The sequence below is a fragment of the Rhinatrema bivittatum genome, chromosome 2, assembly GCF_901001135.1.
Source record: "Rhinatrema bivittatum chromosome 2, aRhiBiv1.1, whole genome shotgun sequence".
Taxonomy (NCBI): domain Eukaryota; kingdom Metazoa; phylum Chordata; class Amphibia; order Gymnophiona; family Rhinatrematidae; genus Rhinatrema; species Rhinatrema bivittatum.
The window spans coordinates 486,350,666-486,376,373 of NC_042616.1; the positions used below are offsets into that span (position 1 = coordinate 486,350,666).

Here is a 25,708-nt window from a genome sequence, read left to right on the forward strand (position 1 = left end):
TCAAGGCGTGACGTCACATGCCGTGACGCCAAATGTCGTGATGTCACGCCTTGAGCGGCCCAATTAATTGCACGAACAGGGGCCGCTTTCGCCCGTGCAGGCGTCTATCTTCGCGGGCAGCTGGAGGTAGGGAGCCGCGGTCGTCCTCGCCGATGTCCGTCTCTGGAGGGGGGCTGCAAAAAAAGTAAGTCGCTTCGTCGCTTTACACTGCCAATCCTCTCTCCCCTCCTCCCGGAGCAAGGCTGCTTTTCGCGCCTTGCCTCGGGAGGAGGGGAGAGGGGACAGGCAGTCCCGAGCGTAGGATTGCCCATCCTCTCTCCCCTCTCTCTTTTGCAACTTTTTTTTTTCGATTTTTTTCACTTTTGTTGCTTCGGGAGGAGGGGAGAGGACTGGGGTTGCCCCGGAGACCAGCACCCATGAACGTGGCCAGGGCAGGTGAGCGGGAGCTGGGGGAAAGTTTGCCGCCTACCCTTACCCCTGCCTCTAACGCAGGGATAAGAGTAGACGGTAAGTTAGCAGGTTACACGCGCGGCAAAACGGCAGGGTAAAAAAGCGATAATCAGGGCGCGCGTTACTGGATGGTAGGGAATAGCTAATTCCATCGTTTACATGCAATATGCATGCCGCGTGGGGAAGGGGTTGCCCGGGGATTTAAGGACGCGGTAAGAGTAGGTTAAAGGGGATTGGGGGTGCGGTTTGGAATCTTTTTCTCAAGTGGAGTTTCATCAGACAGTCTGTGTGGGACATTTCTTGCTGCAGCGTGAGTTTTGCCAGCTTAAAGATTTCTTCTTTGAATTCGGACGCCAGTGGGAGGAGCTAGAGGCGCGCATAAGATCCGCGGCCTGAGAGAGCTCACCGGGCGGTTTGGAATCTTTTTCTCAAGTGGAGTTTCATCAGACATTCTGTGTCTGATGAAACTCCACTGACAAGCCTTAGGCGTGCGCGGCTTTGTCCGGCTTAGTCCGGATTATATGGATTTTAGGGCCCGTAAGACTACTCTTTAAAGGATAATTTGTTTTATTCTTCTGTTTTTTGATTGGAAAATTCCAAACCCCTCCATAAAAGGTGTGCTGTGCATTAATCATTTGTATAAGAGCTGTTTCAGGATTTGGGTTAAGTGTTAAAAATTTTTCCTTTAAGATATGCCTCATAAGAGAAAAGCCAAGGTACGGGTTTTTCCAGCTGAACCCGCTCCCTTGTTACAACAACGCCTAATTCCTGAATATGCATTATCAGCTATACCACAGGGGAGTGCTAGTCCCATTGGTGTAGCGGGGGTAGGGACACCGCTATCACCGGGCGAAATATCTTTAAGCCCCCCAGAACCTCGCCAGCTGCTTACAGCTTCCCCCCTAATGCCCTCCATGGTTTTTGCTGGAAATGGAGATATATCTACCACAGTACAGCAAACAGCTGAAGACCGTGGAGAGGATTTAGTGATAGTTAGGTCCTCTACACCAGAAGGTAAACCTGGGGTAGTAGAGGACGAAGGGATTAAAGAACTAACAGCTGTGTCCATAGAGTCCTTGGCGGACATGATCAGAAAGTTGTCTGTTAGCATTCAAGAACAGTCTTTAATTTTAAGAAATGTTTCCCAGAAGTTAGATTTTGTATCACAAGATCATCAGAAAATTCTTACAGACCAGTGTGTGCAGATACAATCTCTAGGAGAGGAAGTAAAGGGATTGAGAGACTTGTCATCAGTTATTACCCGAGACAAGCTAGCAACATCTAGAAAAATGGAGTTTTTAGAAAATTCCATTAAATTCTTGAATATCCGGGTTTTAAACTTTCCAAAAATTAAAGAAGAATCATTGCTTATTACTTTTAAGAAATATTTGATGGAAAATTTAAAAATTCCATCAGATAATATACCAGAGATAAAGAAAATTGTCCAATTATCTAATAAGCAAACTTCTAATGATAATATAGAAAGAAACCCCATAGATTTTCAGAATTTAACAAGATTTCTAGAAGAATCTCAGGTAGAGATACTCACACACTTTACACTTTTGATTACGTTCCAATCTGAACAAGAAAAGAATTTGGTGATGAAAGCATATTTATTTATTTATTTAGAACTTTTCTATACCGACTTTCCAATAACAGAATTACTGATCAATTCGGTTTACATTTTGAACAATAACAATAACAGTGACAAGCAAATGTCTTACAGAGAACAGGAAGAATAACTTGGAAATGAATATATGGGGTTAAACAAAGAAATACAATATACATAGCCTAATATAGGCAGAGGCAGATAACTTCTGTGTGGGGTTGTGTATAGCTTTTAAGACTGTCAGGAGGTTGGGAATTGCATTTTGTACTTTTGGGCTGCCAAGGAGTTAAAGTTGAAGAATTCTTTGGGGAATTCTTTGTGATGTTCTATGGAATATTTTAAAATATGGATATTAATTTTCTAGGTAATAAGGTCAGGCTATTCCCTGACCTAGCAAGGTGTACTCAGGTACGCCGAAAGGCCTTTTTATTGTTAAAACCTGAAGTTGAGGCATTAGGTGCTATAATGAAAATAAAATACCCATGTAAGTGTATGTTAAAACTTCGAGGAATAACATATATTTTCTTTGAAACAAATCAGTTAAAAGAGTTTTTGAAGGCAAAACAACAGGTTCTGAATGAAGAAAACGGTAAAGAGGTCAATAAAGATTAATGGCTGTATCTTATACAATTTTTATTGGTAGAATACATTTTGGAAATCCCTATTTAAATCTTTGCACAGAAGCCTTTTGCAAGTATTACCTCTTTGTTTTAGTAATGTCATGCACAAAGATGAGATGAAAAAATATTTCTTATAAACTTATGTTTGCATTTGTATCGTATAACATCAATGTGCTATGTCTGCTAATGTATTGCACTACAAAGTGTTAAATTATCTTTGTAATTTGTGAAAAATTTAATAAAGAGAAATTGAAAGGGGATTGGGGATCGCAGGAAGGGCTAACGCGGCCAGAAAGTGAGTAGAAAGCGGGTAAGGAACGGGGAAACCGCGGACGCACTTTACAGGATAGACCTGTAAGAGAGAGCGTGTGCGACTGAAAGCTGGTTTAGGTGAGGGAGCATGTGAGTATGTAGTATGTAATTGAAAGCCTGTGTGTAAATGAGAGAGCATGTGTGTAAGCATATAAATGAGTCTGTGTGAGAGAAAAACAGCATGTGTGAGAGTGAAAGCCTGTGTATGTAAGCGTGAAAAGACATAGAACATAAGAACATGCCATACTGGGTCAGACCAAGGGTCCATCAAGCCCAGCATCCTGTCTCCAACAGTGGCCAATCCAGGACATAAGAACCTGGCAAGTACCCAAAAACTAAGTCTATTCCATGTTACCGTTGCTAACGGCTGTGGCTATTCTCTAAGTGAACTTAATAGCAGGTAATGGACTTCTCCTTCAAGAACTTATCCAATCTTTTTTTAAACACAGCTATACTAACTGCACTGACCACATCCTCTGGCAACAAATTCCAGAGTTTAATTGTGCATTGAGTAAAAAAGAACTTTCTCCGATTTAGTTTTAAATGTGCCACATGCTAACTTCATGGAGTGCCCCCTAGTCTTTCTATTATCCGAAAGAGTAAATAACCGATTCACATCCACCCGTTCTAGACCTCTCATGATTTTAAACACCTCTATCATATCCCCCCTCAGCCGTCTCTTCTCCAAGCTGAAAAGTCCTAACCTCTTTAGTCTTTCCTCATAGGAGAGCTGTTCCATTCCCCTTATCATTTTGGTAGCCCATCTCTGTACCTTCTCCATCGCAATTATATCTTTTTTGAGATGCGATGACCAGAATTGTACACAGTATTCAAGGTACGGTCTCACCATGGAGTGATAGAGGCATTATGATATTTCCGTTTTTTTCACCATTCCCTTTCTAATAATTCCCAACATTCTGTTTGCTTTTTTGACTGCTGCAGCACACTGAACAGACGATTTCAATGTGTTATCCACTATGACGCCTAGATCTTTCTTGGGTCGTAGCACCTAATATGGAACCCAACATTGTGTAACTATAGCATGAGTTATTTTTCCCTACATGCATCACCTTGCACTTATCCACATTAAATTTCATCTGCCATTTGGATGCCCAATTTTCCAGTCTCACAAGGTCTTCCTGCAATGTATCACAATTTGCTTGTGATTTAACTACTCTGAATAATTTTGTGTCATCTGCAAATTTGATTATCTCACTCGTCGTATTTCTTTCCAGATCATTTATAAATATATTGAAAAGTAAGGGTCCCAATACAGATCCCTGAGCCACTCCACTGCCCACTCCCTTCCACTGAGAAAATTGTCCATTTAATCCTACTCTCCGTTTCCTGTCTTTTAGCCAGTTTGCAATCCACGAAAGGACATCGCCACCTATCCCATAACTTTTTACTTTTCCTAGAAGCCTCTCATGAGGAACTTTGTCAAATGCCTTCTGAAAATCCAAGTATACTACATCTACCGGTTCACCTTTTTCCACATGTTTATTAACTCCTTCAAAAAAATGAAGCAGATTTGTGAGGCAAGACTTGCCTTGGGTAAAGCCATGCTGACTTTGTTCCATTAAACCATGTCTTTCTATATGTTCTGTGATTTTGATGTTTAGAACACTTTCCACTATTTTTCCTGGCACTGAAGTCAGGCTAACCGGTCTGTAGTTTCCCGGATTGCCCCTGGAGCCCTTTTTAAATATTAGGGTTACATTTGCTATCCTCCAGTCTTCAGGTGCAATGGATGATTTTAATGATAGGTTACAAATATTTACTAATAGGTCTGAAATTTCATTTTTTAGTTCCTTCAGAACTCTGGGGTATATACCATCCGGTCCAGGTGATTTACTGCTCTTCAGTTTGTCAATCAGGTCTACCACATCTTCTAGGTTCACCGTGATTTGATTCAGTCCATCTGAATCATTACCCATGAAAAACCTTCTCCAGTACAGGTACCTCCCCAACATCCTCTTCAGTAAACACCAAAGCAAAGAAATCATTTAATCTTTCCGCGATGGCCTTATCTTCTCTAAGTGCCCCTTTAACCCCTCGATCATCTAATGGTCCAACTGACTCCTTCACAGGCTTTCTGCTTTGGATATATTTTAAAAAGTTTTTACTGTGAGTTTTTGCCTCTACGGCCAACTTTTCAAAATCTCTCTTAGCTTGTCTTATCAATGTCTTACGTTTAACTTGCCAACGTTTATTTATTTATTTATTTATTTAAAGTTTTTTATATACCGCCGCTCATCAAAGATATCACGTCGGTGTACAATGAACAGGAACTTACGCTGGAGCGTTATACATTTAACAGGATTAAATAAACATTATACAATTAACAAAAGTAAGAATATATATATTTGAACATAAAACAAGTAGAATCTTTTAAAACAGAACTATCATTTAGGATTAACTGAGCTGGGTTAAACAGAGCTGGAAAGTAAAGGGATTTTAGGAAATTAGGTAAGAGGTTAGGGACAGGTTAGGAGGAGATGGAGTTATAATTAGGAGTGATAAGAGAGGGGAGAAAGCGCTTCAGGTGCAATTAAGAGCAAAAGTATGGAATGGTATTTACAGTAAGGACATAAAAAGGGGAAATTAGAGATAGTGTAGAGAAAGGGGGTGTTGGGTAGATAAGGCAGGGCATAAAAAGGGGAAGAAAGACATATATATTTCATGCTTTATCCTATTTTTATCCTATATATGTTTATGCTTTATCCTATTTTTTTCTGTTGGATCCTTCTTCCAGTTTTTGAATGAAGATCTTTTGGCTAAAATAGCTTCTTTTCCCCTCCCCTTTCAACCATGCCGGTAATCATTTTGCCTTCTTTTCACCTTTCTTAATTACACATTTACATACATAGCATGTATGTAAATGTGTAATTAAGAGCCTATATAAGTGAGAGAGAAAAAACATGTGTATATGCCAGGGATTGAGAGCCAGTGTGAGAGAGAGAGAGGAGAAAGTTGCAAGCAAACCATCCCTCCCCTGCTAATTCAAAACAATCTCAGGACACCTGGATATCATATGTTCCTAGGTATGCAGAGCAAAACATTTTTTGTTTCCTTATTTTTCGTTATTGAGCCTTTGTTACTGCTATTTTGAAATATTTTATTGGTATCTAAAATTTTTTATATGAGTTTTTTAATTATTGGATATTCCATTCATCAGCTGTTTGAAATCTGTTCTTTTTGTTCGTATGGTTTTGCTGCTATTGATTTTATATTTCTTGATTTGTCTTATAAGGACTGGTGATGTTTCGTTTATTACACTGCATACAGATACTCTGGCTTGTTGCGTTTTCCAATTGTTTTTGTCTGCATGCTTCTAGTTATGCGTTTTGGTCTCTCTATTCTTTGTTAGGTGAGGGTCGGCACATGTGATTCAGGTGAGGTTTTCTGCTGGTGTGTAATTTCTGTGTAGGGCTCTTTAACAGCCTGACTTGGTCCGTTTTCCTAGTAGGAGGTGTATTGGTGTCTTAAGGCCTGTGTAATATTTTCAGTGTTGCCTTTTTTTTTTTTTTAGGTTAGGTGTTTACTGTTTGAGTACTGGAAATTGGTGCTATTTTGGTGTGGGATGTTTACTATTTATGCAATTTCTGTTCAGACAGAATACGTATCTTTCCCTTGTGTCATTCTTAACATTAAAAATAATACTGGGCCTTTATTTTTTATTTCTGCCGTGAATTGTAATGAGTAGTGTGTCAATGTGAGCGTGGCCTGTCAGGTGTGTCATGATGGGGGGGAAAAAAGTTGAGAACCACTGGTCTAGGCTACAGTTTGACACTTGATCTATTTTAGTATGTGCAAGTTTGTGTGTTTTATTTTTATGCTTCATTTGTTATTTCATATATATTAATCAAGTACTCTATGGTAAGTTATTTTCTGGGCCTAGTGTTTTATGCTGCTGTGTTATTTTTTTGCTGTGTTTATGGTTATTTTTAATATTTTATAGTAAGTTGGATATGATATAAAAGGAACCCATTATTAAGGTGGACTTGGGGAAATTCACTGCTTATTCCAGGGAAAAGTAGCATGGAATCTGTTGAGCTTAAGAATCCTGCCAGGTACTTGCGCTCTGGATTGACCACTGTTGGAAGCAGGATGCTGGGCTTGATGTATCCTTGGACCCACCCAACATGGCAACATTTGTTATGGACTTTTCTTCCAGGAACTTGTCCAAACCTTTTTTTTAAACCCAGCTACACTTTTACCACATCCTCTGGCAACAAATTCCTCTAGGGTATACATGTTTAGATCTTTAGTCTGTCCACATATGCTTTAGAATGAAGACCATTGACCATTTTAGTAGCCACCCTCTGGACTGACTCCATCCTGTTTATAGCCTTTTGAAGATGTGGTCTCCAGAATTGTACATTGTTCCCAGTGAGGTGAGGGGCAATATCACCTCCCTTCTTCTGCTAATCATTCCTCTCCCTATGCAGCCAAGCATCTTTCTGGCTTTCCTGGGGGAGTTCTGCGCTACTGCGGAGTGCAGAATTGCCATTTTCTGCCCAGAAAATAGCAGAGGAGACCCCGGCATGCCGCGAACGGAGTGCACGAAGACTAAGGCCTGCGTGTGCCGCGGGACGTACTCTGTTCGCGGCGAACATAAAGGCCCCGGTGAGAGAGAAAGTGTGGGGGAGGGTGAGAGAGAGAGCAGGGGGGATGCTTGAGTATGGGTTTTAGAGAGAGGGAGCCTATATGAGGAGATTGTGAAGGAGTGTGTATGTGTGTGAGAGATTGGGAGCTAGTGTGTATGATAAAGGGATCGTGAGTATGTGAGGGTGGTAGCCTGTGTGAAGGGGTTGTGTATGTGTGAGACAAAGCCTGTGTGAAGGGGTGTGTGTGAGAGAGACATAGGTAACCTGTGTGAGGATGTATGTGTGAGAGAAAGGGAGCTTGTGTGTGTGTATGCAAGAGAGAGGGCCCTATATGAAGGGATGTGTGTGAAAGAGTGAGGGAGCCTGTATGAGAGTGTGTGAGAGAGGGAGGGACAGAGGGGGAGTCTGTGCGAGGGGCAGTACTGAGAAGAGGGGTCAAACTCTGGGACTGTTAATAGAGTGGAAGGGGTTGAGCCTAGAGGTGGAGGGGAGAGATACTGACAGGTGGAGAAGTTGGGGCCTGAGAGGGCAAAGTAGCTAGGGGAGTAGGGGAGAGCGAGTGGAAGGGACACTCTTACAGTGAATTTCTAGGGAAATTCTGCATCTTTAATTAACTTTTTTTCCGAATTAATTTAAAATGTATTACTTAACACAATTTACATGACAATGTTTTTTTTGACCAATATAAAGTTTGCAGAATTCTAAGTTTTTGTGTGCAGAATTCCCATCATGCATTTGTTTGCATTAACAATCTGCTTGTCAGTGGGCAGGGCTAATTTGGTATCTTTTGCTCTTTCTGCTCTTTACTTAAAGGTTGCCGGATTACTTTAGCATTTAATACAACCTCTCTATCAGGATGCCCCAACATCCCTGTTTTGCTAGTATCCTTTAAAGATACATCATTTCCACATCTTCTAGTTTAAAAACTTCTCTGTCTCCTTTTTAAAGGTTAGCACCAGCAGCCTGGTTCAGCTCTGGGTAAAATGGAGCCCATTCCTTCAGAATAGGCTCCCCCCTCCCCAGTTCCTAACAAATTAAAAACCCTCTTTCCCCGCACCATAATCTCATCCACACATTGAAACTCTGGAGCTCAGCCTGCCTCTGGGATCCTGTGTGTGGAATAGGGAGGTTCTGGATTTCAGTTTCCTAAGAGCCTAAATTTAGTCTCCAGAACCTCCCTCCTGCACTTTCCTGTGAAATTGGTGCCCACATGTACAATGACAATCTGCTCCTCCCCAGCACTCTCTAAAATCTATCTGTGTGGTGCGTGAGGTCCATTACCTTAACACCAGGCAGGCAAGTTACTAAGCGATCCTCATGCCCACCAGCCACCCAACTATCTACATTTCTAATGATCAAATCACCTACTATAACTGCCATTCTAACCCATCATTCCTGAGCGCACGTCTCTGGAGACACATCCTCTGTGCGAGAGGATAAGGCAACACCTGGAGGGCAGGTCCTAGCTACAGGATCACTTTCTGCCACACCATGGTGATGGTCTCCTGCCAAGTGACCCTGCTTCTCCAAAACATCATAAGTGCTGCTGGACTGAAGTTTGAAACCGCTCTACTATGTCCTTGAAGGTCTCCTCTACTCTCTGTCTGCCTCAGTTCCTCCAGGTCTACCACTCTGGCATCCAGAGATCAGACTTGTTTTCTGAGGGTCAGGAGCACTTTGCACCAGGTGCACACACACAACCTTTCACCAACAGATAGAGACGGTTGTACATGTGGCATTCAGTGCAAAAGACTGGATAGCCCCCAGCTCACTGCTGGACTTTTGTCAGCAACTTTTTGTTTTAAGTAGCTAAAGTTTTTAAAAGATTAAGGCATAGGTATGTCTCTCAATTTAAGGGATTTTAAATTATTTGGGGTTTTTTTTAAAGTCTTAACTAGTCATCAAGTTAAAAAACTTAACATATTAGTTTCTAAATGACCAGCAACAAGACTAACATGAGTCGGTCACTAAAATCAGGGTGAATTGTATGATATTGAAACTCACTAACTGACCCCTATTTTGAAGATTTTCCTTTTAATATCTAGCAGAAAAATAGCCTGTTCAAGGGGGGGGGGGGGGGCTACAAAAATAGCTTTGATCTGAAAATTAAATTCGTTTTTCACGAATGACCTTTCCAAGTAAAGCAATAAGTTGTGTGCTTAATATTGCACAAAGTAAATAAGACTTGCTGGACATAAAAGAGAAGCACTTAAAGATGGCCTGTTAACATGCTTGGTGAGCCCGGTTCAGACCCTGGTACTCAGCCTTCATTTCCCTACAAATGGGAGACAGATGCCAAAAAGAGGACCTGCCAATCTGTTTCTCTCTTATTTATTTGTCAGATGTTCATGGCTGAGCATGATGAGCAGGAAAGGAAGTGGCGGCCTCATTCAGGAAGCATTGTGCAACATATTTAAGGGGCTGCTTGCACAAGTCTGGAAAGGAACAAACTACTGTAAATTAGTAGGGCACAATTCTTGTGATGAGTCACTGGCTCCAGATAAGTGGAAAATACTTTGCCCAAAGAATATTGCTGCTTTTTTTTAATTCCTTCCCTTAACAGTCATGGGATATATTTTTGAGCTCTTGCAAGGAAAAAATAATTATTGAGGCTTCTAATTATTTGTTTCTAGAGGTTCTGCTCAATTTCATGGGAGGCATTTATTTTGAAAAGTTATGTACCAAGTAAAATTGATAAGAACCAGGGAAAATATTAATTTTTTTTCTTTATTATTTACCTTTTTTTTTTCCCCTGTACACTTTTTAGGGCATTTTGTAAAAGGAAATGCACTTATCAGTTTGTCTGTGACACATGATATCGGTGGGGACTAAAGTGCAGCCCTTACTGACCTTCAGCTCCCCCAGCGAGCGTCTCCGCTCTTGGGCTGAAGAGTGGAGAATGCAGCCAGAGCAGCCTAGCAGGGCCTGTCCCATTAAACTGGAGGCTGCTATGTCAGTTTTTCCATTGCTGCAGCTGTTCTGCTGCTCATTCTGTATCCCTCTCTTCCTAGTTCCTGACTATACTGTTTGCTGTGCTGGTGCAGGGGCGCAGGCAGTGGGGAAAGCATGAGAAGAGAGAGTGAGGAGGGAAAAGAGGAGACTTGGATGATTGGAGAGGGGAGAGAACATGGAAATAGAGTAAATACAAAAGAGTGTGAGTGGAGAAAATCTGGAGGGAGAAAATTCTTGAGGGGGGAGAGTTTGGGGGAGTAAAGTGGAGAGAGTACAAGAGAATTGGGGCGACAGTCTATAAAATGCAGGCAAGTAACCAATATTCCAGCCTTCTTGGTTCTGGAAGCAGACTCAGGCAGGCATTTGCTTTTTGATATTCTTTCCTTTTCTCAGGCTCTTTTTCCAGCCACTTTACCTCTTCCCTCCATATTCCAGGTTTTTGTTTTTCCTACCTTATTCCCTCTGTCTTTCCCCAGCCTTTTTCTACCCTTATTACTAACTTACCGTAAGTCTCCTCTCAATCTACTCAGTGACTTCTTTCTTTGCCAGGGTTGTGCCAGCTGCAGCACCAAGTCCTCCTCTCACATCCTATTCAGTTCAGCTCACCCAGTGACCAATGATCATCTCCTGTGCAGGCCCCAGGAATTAAATTCTAGTTGCTCAGACAATCCTGCATGTAAGATTTTTCCACCTCTTATATACTGTAAATGTGGAAGTGTTATACATGTAACTGGAAAAAAAAATAAAGGAGAAATCTAAACCAGAGCTTTCCAAACTTGTCTTGGTGATCCACGGGTTTTCAGGATCCTTGCAGTGAATATGCATGAGAAATATTTCCTACATTGGAGACTCAGTAAATGTCATTTTATCTCATGCATGTGCATAGTGGATATTCTGCAAAACTGACTAGTGGATGGGTCATCAGGACAGGTTTGCGAAGCCCTGAGCTAGGCAAAGCCAATTGCACAGATTAAATTGTAGAAAGATATTGACATTTAAAAAAAAAAAAATCTTTTTGTTCTGTAGGTCCTGAGTTTATTTTTAGCAAAGCCACTGCTGTACCGAGATGTCCAAAAAGAAACAGCTCTTCCTCTGTTTAAGTATCAGTGGGAGACCAGCACCAGAGAAATAAGCCGCAACTAAACAAAATCACTGGAAAGGTGAAAATGTCACAGAAGTATAAGAAATATTTCAAAACATTTTGAGGTGCTGCTAATCTATAGCTAGAGAGTTAAATTTCTGATATTGTGCCCTGTTGAAAGTTTATTACTGGCAGCAGGTGTTTCAGTGTCAGAACTAGGATACAGAGGCTTAATTGATTGTCAAATAATTGCAAGCCATTTTCGAAGGAGTAAGCAATTACCCAAATGACAGAATATAAGTGGGGAACTTCATTTTCGGTTTAACCCGATTTTTTTTTCACCTGTAAAGTTCTGGATTTTTCTGACATAGACATCGTAAGTGGGGGGAGCCGCAGGGGCCATGGCAACAGAACAAGTGAAGTCTCATTGGTCTGGCGCTATTATCCCTCCCTGGCGGCGGCTGCTGCCGCTATCCCTGCCCTGATCTTGATCACTCGACCCTCTGTGCTCCTAAAATTGGAGGATACTGGGCCTTGCAGCACCTCGGTCCCTCTTTTTCTCCTTGGGTGCTGGCATCTGAATAACATAATCCAGCTACTGAACACTGGTGAAGCAGAAAAAGATCCAAGGCTCTGCTCAGCCCGCGATTCTTTAGGAGCATGAAGGTGGGTGAGTGAAGCAGGTGGATGAGGGAATTTTGAGAAGGGAGTAAAAGCGTGAGGGGATTGGGAGGTGTTGGTCAGAATGAAGAAATGAGGGTGTGAGTGAGGGGTTTTAGGAAGGAAGGGTAGTTGGGGGCAAGGTTGGGGAGAGGATGGGGCTGGGATGAGAGTGAACACGGTGGGGTTTAGGGCGAGAGGAGGACCTAAAGGAGAAGGGATGAGGAGGGAGGGGGGAGGAGGGGTTGGCGGTAGGAAGAGAGAGGAGGGGGCTAAGAAGAGAATCCTGGTTATTGTTTTTGTTTCCTCTTCTCTGCTTTCTGCCCCCTCCTCCTTGCCACTGTTCCCACCCCCCTCTTGATCTTTCTTCTCACTGCTGCCACCACTCCTTGTCTGTACCCATGCCCCTGCTCTGCACAATAAAAACCAAAGACTCGGTAGGCCCAACTTAATACTGTACATTATGTCAGGTCCGCATTTTCTTGAGGACATACCTCTCCTTTTTTCTCTCCTGCCTCCTCATCTGACCTCTCCCCTTTCTCTTTAAGCATCCCATCTCTCTTTTTGTCCCCACTCCTTCTTGCTCTGATGTTAGCCTGGAAAAATGATGAGTAATGTTTTTACACTCTTTTTATTCCATTTTTTTTCTTGTGAAAATAAACCCTGATATATTCCTGGGAAAAAAACAAAAATGAAGGCCCCTACATATAAGGCAGTAGGACATGATGGCCTTTAGCATAAGATAATCAGAACATCATAAATGTTAGTCAAATGATACAATCAACACAACCAAACAATATAAGATAGATCAATAAATAAAAAGTTCAGTGTAATAGCAGTTCATTGTGTCAAGATGAATTCAGTATAGTTTGATCTGAATGCATACGGTTTTAAAACAACCAGCCCATCATATGAAAATGGGTAATAGGTAGTAACTAAAAAAGATTTTAATAAAATAGTCATGAGAGCCCACCATCAAGAAGCAGAGGCTTCTGCAAAGAACCATGCTTTTAACCTCTTTTTGGAATTTTAACTAGAATGGAAAGAGTCCTAAAGGAAATGATAGTGCAGTTGTACCTTTTAAGCATGTAGATTATAGGACCCTGAACCACATGGATTTGGGGGCAGGTGGAGTTTGTCAAACAAACCTGATTGAGTTTTACGCTGAAGTGAGAGGATTTAGCGGAAGAAGCAGTGGATGTGACCTAGCACTCTGGGTGGGCCAAATGTTCTTTATCTACAGACGTGTCCTCTGTATGACGAATGTTACTGTGTTATCAAAGCAGGTGAAAAGCATTAAAAGACGAGGCAATAGATTTTTGTTCTTGCAGTCATCGGATGTGCATGGATGTTCTTACCCAGTGCCACCTGTGTATTCACCGTGTGGTTATTAATGGGGTATAGTTATACTTTCAGGAGAGAGGGCTTTCATAAGCCTTCAGAGTCAAAGGCATTCTACAAATTGTCCACCCAAGAGGGGACTATTCAATGCCTGTGTTTGTTTCTTTATGGAGAGGCAGTACAGAGAGAACCATCAAACTTAGCTTCAAGAAAAATTAATATTGCCTTAAAATCAAAGGGGTTGATTCATCTAAAATATTTTTGGCTTCTGTAGGGTGACTGGTAGGATTTTGCATCTCTTCCTGAGGTGAGAGTGCTGCCAAATGGATGCCTGGAGGAAGCCCTGGATGTTCATGTGATAGGAGAAGGAGGGCCTTCTGAAGAGTGAGCGGAAACTGCTGTTTAACCACTGTACTGGTAGGTTCACAAACTAGCAGACTAAGAAACATTTTGTGTTATACTATGAGCGCACGCTCTTCTGCCTGCTTTTCTTTTTGCTTGCTGAAGCTGCTTTCATAGAGCTGCTGTTGCTTTCTTTATGACATTTTAGAGGTGTTTGCTTTTTGAAAAGTACTTTTTCCTTAAGGCACTTATAGGTTATGAAATTTAACAATAGACTGATTACTTTTTCTCAGCCTTTTCTTCACACCTTTCACGTTGAAAGTCCCCCATCTTTGGGCCACACGTACATTAAACCAATATGCTCTCTACGTGGACATTACTCCCTTTTATTCTTGCTGTCTGTCTTATAGTGACGTACACACATTTCTCCATGGATAATTTATTCATTACAGATGTTTCCATTGCTTTCGGTGCTCTATACGGTTATGATACATAATCATCATGCAGTGGTTTCTGTGAGACAACTCACCCTCTCCATTGCGATTAGGGTTATCAAACTCTCCATAGTTTTGGTGCCTCCTAGGTCCCATAAGCATGTTTAGATTATAGTGGATGTGATAGAGACAAAAACAGTATTTGAATTCAAGAAAGCATGGGACAAACGCAGGGCATGTCTGAGGAGTGATGGGAATTGAAAAGCTAAATTAGTTGGAAGGATGGGCACATTAGATTTCTGCTGTTATGTTTCTATATCACAGGAGAGGTAGAGTGGAGATTGTAGCTTCTAATCTGAGTAATGCAGATACGATGGCAATGATCATGTTAGATGTGTTTTCTTCTTTAGACGTGAGTAAAGGCAATGCAAAGTGTGTTATGAAGATAAAATATATAGGGCCTGATTCACTAAGAATTTTTTCTGGTTCTTTATGGGTAAAAACTTACTTGAACTAGGCTCTTAGCTTTTTACTTCCTAAAAAAATATATTACCATAGCAAAATGAACCTAAACTAGACTCTATTGTTAGCAAAAGCATGATTTACAATATGCAGAATAAATTTGTATTTTTAAAATCTGTTTCTCATTCTTATGGCGCTTATGGCCAAAATAGCATTTAGAAAGATTTATAAAAAAAAAAAAAAAAAAAAGGTGTCTTTAGGGTTCGGGGCATGGGCAAGCGCTTTATTTAATCTCCTTGTTGATGTTAGTGTGTGGTCTCTGTGCCCCATCCCAATGGTATCAGTCATGAAGGTGGTTTGAATATCATAAAGGAATAATGTATTGCAATATTCAAAGCAGGCATCATTTTACAAAGCCATGTAAAGAAGGGTATACAGTTTTTATGAGATGGACTTTTGATATGCTTTTTTTTAATTTGCCAAAGTTGTTGAATAATTTCCTGCTGGAAATAGATCTAAATTTTGAATTTGGGCAAATAAAGCCCATTGCACCAGTAGTATTGTAATTTTTATTGAATGCTCATGATGGGCATGCTACTTTATTTATTTATTGAATGCCAGTCATGAGCATTCAATAAGTGTGTTAAAGATTCTGATTTCAGTCTTCCATTAGCTAGTTCTTCGATAATCTTGTCTCCACACACCCGGATGCCAAACATTATTTTAGGCGTTGTTAAAAGTTTACTCATGTAATCTACTTCTCGATTTGTTTCTAATGCTGCTCCTTGGATTATTTTCCCAAGTGTACGCACCCATTCCCATAGTTTAATGAATGTATCCACCACTCTATTTATTTTCCTGCGCTTTTTATGATTGTTTACTCCTCTTTATTCATCAAGACTGTCTTGTACCGATTCACTGTATAGATCATATTGTTTGAGTTCTTTGTCCCAGTTTCTCTTATTTCCTATTCTATGTATCGCCTTCGTGCAAAGTTGGTAGTTTCATTGTTAACTGGCCTGATTTGTATGTTCATACAGGAACGCAGGTATATAAAAATTAAAAAAAAAAAAAAAATATATATATATATATAATTACATTTTTCTGCTATGTTTCCATAACGAGGGAGGAACACACTGGCACAGAAAGCGACTGTTGCTGCTGGATTAATATAAGATTAGCGCTATCAAAAGGACCTCATCAAAAGCCAAAATCTATAATTTATTTACATTTATCTCTTCTGTTCCAATCATGATTTTATGGACATCTGTCATATCCCTCCCTCAGCCATCTCATTTCAAAGCTGAGCAACCCTAATCTCTTTAGCCATTCCTCATAAGGGAGCTGTTCCTCTTTATCATTTTGATCGCCCTTCTCTGTACCTTTTTCCATGGCAACTATGAATTTTTTTGAGATGCAGGGACCAGAATTGCACACAGTATTTCAGGTGTAGCCTCATCATAGAATGATACAAAGGTTTTATGACATTCTGTATTTTAGTCTCCATTCCTTTCCTAATAATTCCTAACATTTTGTTTGCTTTTTTGACTGCTGCCGCACACTGGGGTAGATTTTCAGACCGCGCGAATAGGCGTACTTTTGCTGGCGCATCAGGCGCAAGCAAAAGTACGCGGGATTTTAGTAGATACGCGTGGAGCCGCGCATATCCGCTAAAATCCGGGATCAGCGCGCGCAAGGCTATGGATTCTGTATAGCCGGCGCGCGCCGAGCCGCGCAGCCTACCTCCGTTCCCTCCCCTCACCTTCCCCTCCCTTCCCCTACCTAACCCACCCGCCCGGCCCTGTCTAAACCCCATCCTTACCTTTGTCGGGGGATTTACGCCTCCCAGAGGGAGGCGAAAATCCCCGCGCGCCAGCGGGCCACTAGCGCGCCGGGATGCAACCTGGGGGCGGGTCCGGAGGGTGCGGCCACGCCCCCGGACCGCCCCGGGCCATAACCACGCCCCTGAAATGCTCCCGACATGCTCCCAAAACGGCGCTGCGCTCGGTCCCGCCCCCGACACGCCCCCTCCGAAAACCCCGGGACTTGCGCGAGTCCCGGGGCTCTGCACGCGCCGGTATGCCTATGTAAAATAGGCTCACCGGCGCGCAGGGCCCTGCTCGCCTAAATCCGCCCGGATTTGGGCGGATTTAGGCGAGCAGGGCTCTTAAAATCCGCCCCACTGAGTCAAGAATGATGCTCAAATCCTTTTACTGGGAGATAAATCCTAACATTATATAACTATAGTCCTGGTTACTTTTCCCAGTGTTTATCACTTTGCACTTGGCCACATTAAATTTTATCCTCCATTTGAATGTCCAGTCTTGCAAGGTCCTGCAATTTTTCACAATTCGCTTGTGATTTAACAGTTTTTGGAATTATTTGTATTGTCTGCAAATTTGATAACCTCACTCATTGTATTCCTTTCCAAATCATTTATAAATATATTATAAAGCACCGGTCCCAGTACAGATCCCTGAGGCACTCCACGGTTTTCCTTTCTCCATTGAGAAAACTGACCATTTAGTCCTACTCTCTGTTTTCTGTCTTTTAACCAATTTGCAATCCACAATAGGACATTATCTCCTATCTCATGACTTTTATTTTTCTCAGGAGTCTCTCATGGGGAACTTCGTCAAACGCCTTCTGAAAATCCAAATACACTAGATCCACTGGTTCACTGATAACCACATTTTTATTAACCCTTCAAAAAAATATAGAAGATTAGTGAGGCAAGATTTCCCTTGTGTAAAGCCATGCTGGCTGTGTCCCATTAAACCATCTCTTTCTATAAGTTCTGTGATTGTTCTTTAGCACAGCTTCCACGATTTTTCCCAGATCGGACATCAGATTCACTGGTCTATAGTGTCAGGGGGAAAAAGTATATTCACTGGAGTTTTACTTTCGGAGCCACAGGACGGCTCAAAAATGGCTAACTGTACTATCGAGAGAGCCTCCTATATGGCTCTGCCCTGAGGATTTGGATTGGCCCTCAGGGGACTCAAAAAAAACCCAAAAACTGCTGAGAATACCTCACAGGTATTCCAAGCATTTAGACAGCATGGTGGCCAAACCAGAGTATGGGATCTTGGAGGAAATCTGTGACTTTTTTTTTTTTTTTAATATAAATTTCCCTATCCCCAAAGGGCTTACAATATAGGGCCTAGATTCATCAAAATGCTGTAAATTTCACATGAATAACTCCCACGATAAGGAAAAGGGGCGTGGTTAGGATGAGAGAGACTCTTTTTATAAGGTTCTCATATGTCAACTATTTATATCGCAATAGGAATGGCAGCTAGTAACTCAAAATGAACAGATGGATGACAAAATGCAAAAAAAAAGTTTAGTGAAGCTGACCAATTTTCCAGCACAGTAATAATGGGAGATTTCAATTACCCAATATTGACTGGGTAAATGTAGTCATTGTGAGGGAGTCTATAGGAAACTTCCTCAGATTACCCTATCCCCTTATTGCCACTAGAAGGAATCACTGTGTAAAAATAACTGGACTGTGCATTTGGATTAGATGGAAGCCTTATTGCTTACTGTGAAAACCTTTTTGTTACCTGCTGAAAGACGGGAACCATTTGAGTTTACATCTCTGAAACTCCTTTACTACCTTCATATGGTGACTCTGTGCTGAAGGGGGCTGTTGGGCTTGACATATAGTTTCCTGGATCATCCCTGGAGCCCTTTTTAAAGACCAGGGTTACATTGGCCACCATTCAATTATAGGTACAATAGACAATTTTAATGAGTTACATATGACTAGTAATAGATCTGCAATTTCGTTTTTGAGTTCTTACGGAACTCTGTGGTGTAGACCATCTAGTCTGGGTGATTTGCTACTCTTTAGTTTGTCAGTCTGCTCTATTACATCTTCCAGCTTCATGGTGATTTCTTTCGGTTCTTCTGAAACATTGCCATTGAATACCATTTCTGGTATGAATACTGTTGAGGATGCTGGAGTGTCTGTGATGCTGGATGAATGCTTGGGGAGAGCTGTTGTAGGGGCACTTAGGTTAGGAGAGGGTGGAATACCAGATGGAGTTAGTGTGGGTGGCTTCTGCTTCTATGATCTGGTGCGCACTAAAGGGCGTACAAAGGGGCAGGCCCCTTTGTCGCGCTCCTTCGGCACGCGATGCCTGGATCCGTCTCAGCCCTTTAAAGGGCTCTAGGGAGTCGAGGGAGACATCGGGGCTTCCGGGGCGGGCTAACCGGTTCCCTTCCTGTTTTTTGTTTTTCTTTTTCCGTTTTAAGTTTCCGTCTGCTGTCCTTTTTTTTTTTCGTGGCCCTTGATTTTTTTTTTTTTCAATTTAAAGGGAATGCCTCGGTGGCCTCGCTGGGAGGCTTGTGACGGGTCCACCTCCCCTGGCCTCGATGGGACGTTGCCGACCGCGCGGGGAGGGCCGACCCTATCCGAGGGAGGAGCGCAGGACTTTACTTTCGTAGCATGTCCTGATATGACTGCAGTAACTTGGGCAATAGTGAGTTGGAAACAGCCAAAGAAATAGAGGCAGATTCTTGCTGTTCCTTAGGTACAGTGGCAAAACCAAAACAATCAGTGCAGCTCACCTTAACTACAGGTAACACACAGTCCTTAAACATAACAAGTCTTGGCATACAGTGGGGTCTCTGCCTGCTCCCTGGGGGGCTGCTTATCCATTCTAAGCCTTGAGTTCTCATACTCTGGTGAAGGACTCCTTCCTTCACCCAGGATACCCTGTGAATCTGGATCTTAAGGAGGACCGGGCGAGACCTTAAGACAGTGGTCCCCCAACTCTGTCCTGGGGCCCACCAGCCAGTTGGGTTTTCAGGATATCCACAATGAATATGCGTGAAAGAAAATTCGCATGTTATGGAGGCAGTGCATGCAAATTTTCTCTCATACATATTCATTGTAGATATCCTGAAAACCCGACTGGCTGGTGGGCCCCCAGGACAGGGTTGGGGGACTGCTGTCTTAAGAGTCTCTCTGAGGGAGTTTCCTATAGGCTCCCTCACAATGACATTTACCCAGTCAATATTGAGTAATTGAAATCTCCCATTATTACTGTGCTGGAAAATTGGTCAGCTTCACTAAATTTCTTTTAGCATTTCGTCATCCATCTGTTCATTTGGCCAGATAAACAGTATACTACCACCGCTATACCTTTTTCCTCATCACACATGGAATTTCCATCCATAAGGATTCTACTGAGCATTCAATCTTACAGGATCCTTATCCTGTTGGACTCTAAGCCATCCCTAACATAAAGCACTATACCCCCACCATGTTTATCAACCCTATCGTTGTGATACAACTTGTACCCTGGTATAGCACTGTCCTATTGGTTATCCTCCTTCCACCAGGTCTCTGTGATGCTTGTTATGGAACGCGTTACTTCTGGCAGTGTGTTTTGGAGAGGGATTTAAAAATCTTTCGTAAACAGGTGAAGGCACTGTAATTTCTGAAGCGTATGGAAAGAATGTTTAAATTTATTTGTAGTACTGTTTTATTTTTTATTTTATCTGTTTTAACTGTGCTCCACACTGAACATTGTGGAAGTCGTGAATAATAAGAACTTTAAATAATAAATTAAATATCTCTTCATTCAGTGCTTTGCACTTTAACTCTCTCATCTTACTTTTTAGATTTCTGGAATTAGCATACAGATATTTCAAAAGTATGTTTTCTGTTTGTATTAACAGGCTACTTACCAGCTGACGGGTAATTTGGAAACTAACTCAGTTTCTTCTTTACTTATAGGCACATGGGCAGCTGTTGCTTTTATTGAAACTTTTCTCTTTTGCAATGCTCTAACTCCCACTACTCAAGCCCAGTGCACCACGGTGTTTCCTTTTCTCAAAAGAAAAAAAATTAAAACAAAACCTGCCTCACCAGCTCTTACTACACTTTAACACACAGATCTAATGGGGGGACAGAGGTTTCTCTAGTCCCATACAATCCTAACCCTTGCTTTTCTACCCAGGCCCCTCAGTCCTCTCTCTGGTTTAAAAGCAGTTCTGGTTTTTATTTCCTTCACTTGTGCTCTGCAGACTGGCAGTGCTGTGTGGCTTCTGTGCTCCGCAGAGCCACACCCTCTGAGCTCCTTCGTCCAACCAGCTCCCGCACATGGAGCATTCTTCTTTTAGGGAATTTAAAGGGGATCAGGCATCTAGCCTGATCCTGCCCAGATTCATAGGGTACCACTGAGGGGGGGGGGGGTTACTGTCACACACTCCAGTGTTCATTTGCAGTCTCTGATAGGCATGCCATTTCATAATTCTGATGCATAAGGTGTCTGGATTCAATAGAACAATCTACCAACCTGAGTTGAGTTTTTAGGACAGGAGTAACACATTGCATGTGAACCTGGATTAAGAAAGCATTTGGAAGATGGCGATGCAGGGTGAGCTAGAAGTGAAGGACCTTGTTCAGATATTTATTTAAAGAAACATTACAGTGGCTGGTGGTGTTGTGAATAACTTTTAACATTTTTAGTGTGCTGCCATGTGACAGAAACCTTGTTATCTATTCACAAATCAAAGCAACCTATCAAAATTCATTGTGATATTGGTTAAGACCCAAAGGGTCTTCAGCTGATTAAGTAACATAAGATGTGCCATGTTGGGCTCAGACCAGAGATCCACTGAGCCCAGCATCTTGTATCTGACAGTTGCCAATCCTGGTCACTAGGGAGTTCCCCATAGATCCCAAAAATGGACCCATTTCTTAGAAGATGATAAATGCCAAGCTAGATCAGACCAAAGTCTATTGAGCTCAGCATCCTGTCTCTGACGATGGCCACTCTGGGTCACAAGTATCTGGCAGATCCCAAAAAAAAAATCTAGTTCTTGTTACTCACTCCTAGGATAGCAATGGCTTTCTCTAGTCTATCTAGCTGCTAATATTTCCTGGGTTTTTCTTCCAGGAATTTTAAACCTTGCTATAATAATCGCGTTGACCACATCCTCTGGCAACAGATTTCCACAGCTTAATTGTGCATGGATTGAAAAAGTACTTTCTACGATATTTTTAAAAATCTGCTGGTGGTTAGTTTCATGGAGTGTACCCTTGTGTTAATACTATTTGAAAGGGTAAATAATTAAGGAGACTTTGGAAAGCCACTACTTATCCCTGGGAGTAAGGAACTAGAAAACGTACAGCGGAGGACAACATAAATGGGTGAAAGGGAATGAAACAGCTCCCCTATGAAGAGAGGGGACACAGGTCAGGGCTCTTCAGCTTAGAAAAGAGATGGCTGAGGATGATATGATAGAAGTTTATAAAATTGAGTGGGATGAAATGGATAAAGAAAGGGCAGTTTATGAACTTTTCCCCCTGGAAACTTGTCCTAACCTCTTTTAAACCCAGCTATGCCACGTGCCGTAACCACATCTGCTGGCAGCAAATTTCACAACTTGATCGTACATCCAGTGAAAAATGCTTTCTTTAATTTCTATTAAATCTGCTACTCACTTTCATGGAGCGTCTCCTCTAAAACTGATCTAATGGTTGCTTATACAGTGGAATAGCAGTTGGACCTCTACAGTGTAGCCTGCACTGGAACTTGCCTGTGGCAATTTATTTTGTCTGGTTTTTTTTTTTGTTTTTTTTAATGTTTGGTTTATTTTGTCTCTTTCCCCCATCCATCGGCGTTTCCCTATCATAGGTCCATTTGGAGGATCAGATGCCGGTCTGTGGGTGGGTCAAGCTATGTCGAAGCTTTATCCCTTGCCTGAGCAGACCTTAGAGCTTTTTGCTATGCCTAAGGAGGACGCGGCAGTGTCAGCGGTCACCAAAAAGATGACAATTCCTGTGGCAGGGGCCACAGCTTTAAAGGATGTCCAGGATCGCAAGCTGAAGGTTCATCTCAAAAGAGTGTTTGTTTGAGGTAGCTGCCTTGAGTTTACAGGTGGCCATCTTTTCTAGTTTTATGCAACGGGCATGCTTGCGTTGGGTGCAGCAGCTACAGGGCGATCAGGCTAAGCCCGGCATGGATGGTAATTGTGCGGAACGTTTGGAGGCATCAGTCGCATATATAGCAGATGCCTTGTGTGACTTGGTGCAGGCCTCGGCTGTGTCCACAGGGAGGCTGCTGTGGTTGTGTCACTGGTCAGCGGATGTGTCATCCAAATCCCAGCTGGGTACCCTGCCTTTCAAAGGGTGTGTTTTGTTTGGCGAAGATCTGGAACAATTGATAAAGTAACTGGGGGACAACAAGGTCCACAAGTTGCCGGAGGATAGGCCTAAATACAAACTGCCTTTTCCGGCTCGTTCCCGTTTTTGGGATGGCAGAAGGCCGCATCATACCAGGGATACTCCAGTTTCCCAAAGGGGGTACTCCAGTGTCCTGGCAGACATTTCGGGGAGGTTGTCGGCCCTTCAGAGCATCCACAGGAGGGGAAGCTCTGGGGGCAAAATCCTCCCAATGAGGCGAGGCCGGTCCACTCTGTCATTCCTTTTTTAGGGGCCCGGTTTTCTATGGGGAGTGGGCCAAAATCACTCAGGATCAGTGGGTACTCACGGTCATAAGAGACGGTTATGTTTTAGAATTTGCATGCCCCGTTCATGGCCCCTTTTTGGTCTCACCTTGCAGTTTGTTGGAAAAATGGCAAGCTGTTCGGGAGACTTTAAACAGGTTGCAGGGTTAGGGGCTGTGGTACCAGTCCCTCCGGAAGAACGAGGCACAAGTCTGTATTTCATCTACTTCGTGGTCTCAAAGGAGGAGGACACCTTTTGCCCCATTTTGGACCTCAAAATAGGTGAACGTAGCCCTGAAGGTCCCGAGATTTTGCATGGAGACCTTGAGGTCGGTAATTGCGGCGGTGTGCAATTGGGAGCTCCTAGCTTCATTGGATCTAACGGAGGCATACCTTCACATTCCCATTCATTGGGATCACCAGCATTTTCTGAGACTTATGGTTCTGGGTCAGTATTTCTGGTTTTAAGCCCTTCCCTTCGGGCTGGCCAGAGCGCCACCAACTTTCACCAAGAATTTGGTGGTAGTGGTGGTGGCCTTGTGGTGCAAGGGAATCCTGGTACCCCTGTATCTCAACGATAGGCTCATAAGGGCCAAGTTGAGGCCAGTTGTCATGTGGCAGTCCAGAAGGTGATTCAGATCCTGCAATCTCTAGGCTGGGTGGTAAATTTTGCAAAGAGCCATCTCCATCCATCGCAGAACCTCTAGGATTTGAGAGCCCACTTCAACATGAACGTGGGCAAGGTATTCCTGACGGAGGAGAGAGAGAGTGCAAATTGCAAGCGCAGGTTCACTTCTTGTTGGGGTTGCGAGTAGCCAGGGCCTGGGATTTTTTTTTGCAGGTTCTGGGATCCATGGCTTCCACCCTCAAGTTGGTTCCCTGGGCCTTTCCGTATATGAGGCCATTGGAGAGAGCTCTATTGGCACAATGGAATCCGCTATCAAAGGCTTTTCATCAGCCGGTGTTGCTCGATTCTTCCATGAGGGACATTCTGTCATGGTGGCTACAATCATCCAATCTCTTGCGCGGCATCGACCTGGAGGTGCCGGAATGGATAGTTATCACTACCGATGCCAGTCGCTCTGGTTGGGGTTTGGTTTGCCACCATCAGTTGGCCACATTTGGTCAGAGGAGGAATGCTCATGGTCTATCAATCGCTTGGAAACTAGAGCAGTGAGGCTGGAGCTACTAGCCTTTCTACCAATGGTCCAAGGTCGCTCAGTCTGAGTTCTGTCAGACAATATATCAATCGGCAGGGCAGAACGAAGAGTTGAATGGTGGCACAGGAAGCCCAGGAGTTAATTCTTTGGGCAGTAGAACACTTAGTCCAGATAGCAGCTTCCCATATTGCGGGGGTAGAAAATGTCCAAGTGGATTTTCTAAGTACAGTCTCTTAGATCCAGGCGAATGGGAACTGTCAGATTTGGCGATGCAGATCATTGTGAGAGGTTGGGCTGTCGCCATGTGGATCTCACAGTGACTCGCCACAATGCGAAGGCACCATGCTTTTTCAGCCACAGACGAGAATACGCGGCCGAGGGAATCTATGCTCTGGTGATTCCTTGGCCTCGAGGAATTCTGCTTTATATATTTCCCCCGTGGTCTCTGGTAGGAAAGGTATTGCGTTGGATAGAGAGACACCTAGGAGAGTTCGTGTTGGTGGCCCCAGAGTGGCTGTGTTGGCCGTGGTTTGTGGATCTGATCAATTTGGCAGTGGACGGGCTTCTGCGGTTCAGCCATCTTCCTTGCCTACATAGTCAGGGTCCCATATTTTCAGATCTGGCAGATCGCTTGTGTCTAGTGGCTTGGCTTTTGAGAGGCGGTGTTTGAGGCGCAGGGTAACCCAGAATGGGTTATCACAACCCTTCTTCATGCTAGGTGGATGTTTACATCTCTATCTTACATCCAGGTATGGAAGGCTTTTGAGAATTGGTGTTTGTCTAGAGATATTCAGGCTTTGCATTCTTCGGTGTCTCAGATTTTGTCCTTGCTGCAAGAAGGTTTGAGCAAAGGTTTGGCCTTTAACTCGCTCTGAGTATAGATAGCGGCTTTGGAGTCCTTACATGGAACAGTAGACTGGAGGGACATTGTCCTCTCATCCAGATGTGGTCAGGTTATTTGCGGGGTTAAGAATTTGTGCCCTCCAGTTAGGAGTCTGCCCATCCTGGAATCTTAATCTTGTCCTGCAGCAACATCTAGTAGCACCTGCACCCCTATTTTGCTTTCCAGGTATGAATCTTGTCCTGCGAGTTTTATGTGAACCACCCTTTGAGCCTCTCCGCAGGGCGACTTTAAAGGATTTGACTCTGAAGGTTGTTTTCCTGGTAGCTATTTGTTCGGCAAGAAGGATTTCAGAATTGCAAGCA

The 25,708-nt window shown here is 42.8% G+C and overlaps 1 protein-coding gene across 7 annotated transcripts in view; it reads left to right on the plus strand.

Annotated features, from left to right (window-relative positions):
• Positions 1-25,708, plus strand: part of RIPK1 (receptor interacting serine/threonine kinase 1) — a 210,465-nt gene that overhangs the window by 23,113 nt on the left and 161,644 nt on the right. For 5 of the 7 annotated variants that reach the window (XM_029590539.1, XM_029590542.1, XM_029590538.1 and 2 more), the window contains one exon: positions 13,910-14,052. The exons of the other annotated variants lie outside the window; for them this stretch is intronic. The gene's annotated coding sequence lies outside the window, so the exon portion shown is untranslated. The remainder of the gene's footprint in view (positions 1-13,909; positions 14,053-25,708) is intronic. 7 annotated transcript variants of the gene reach the window in all.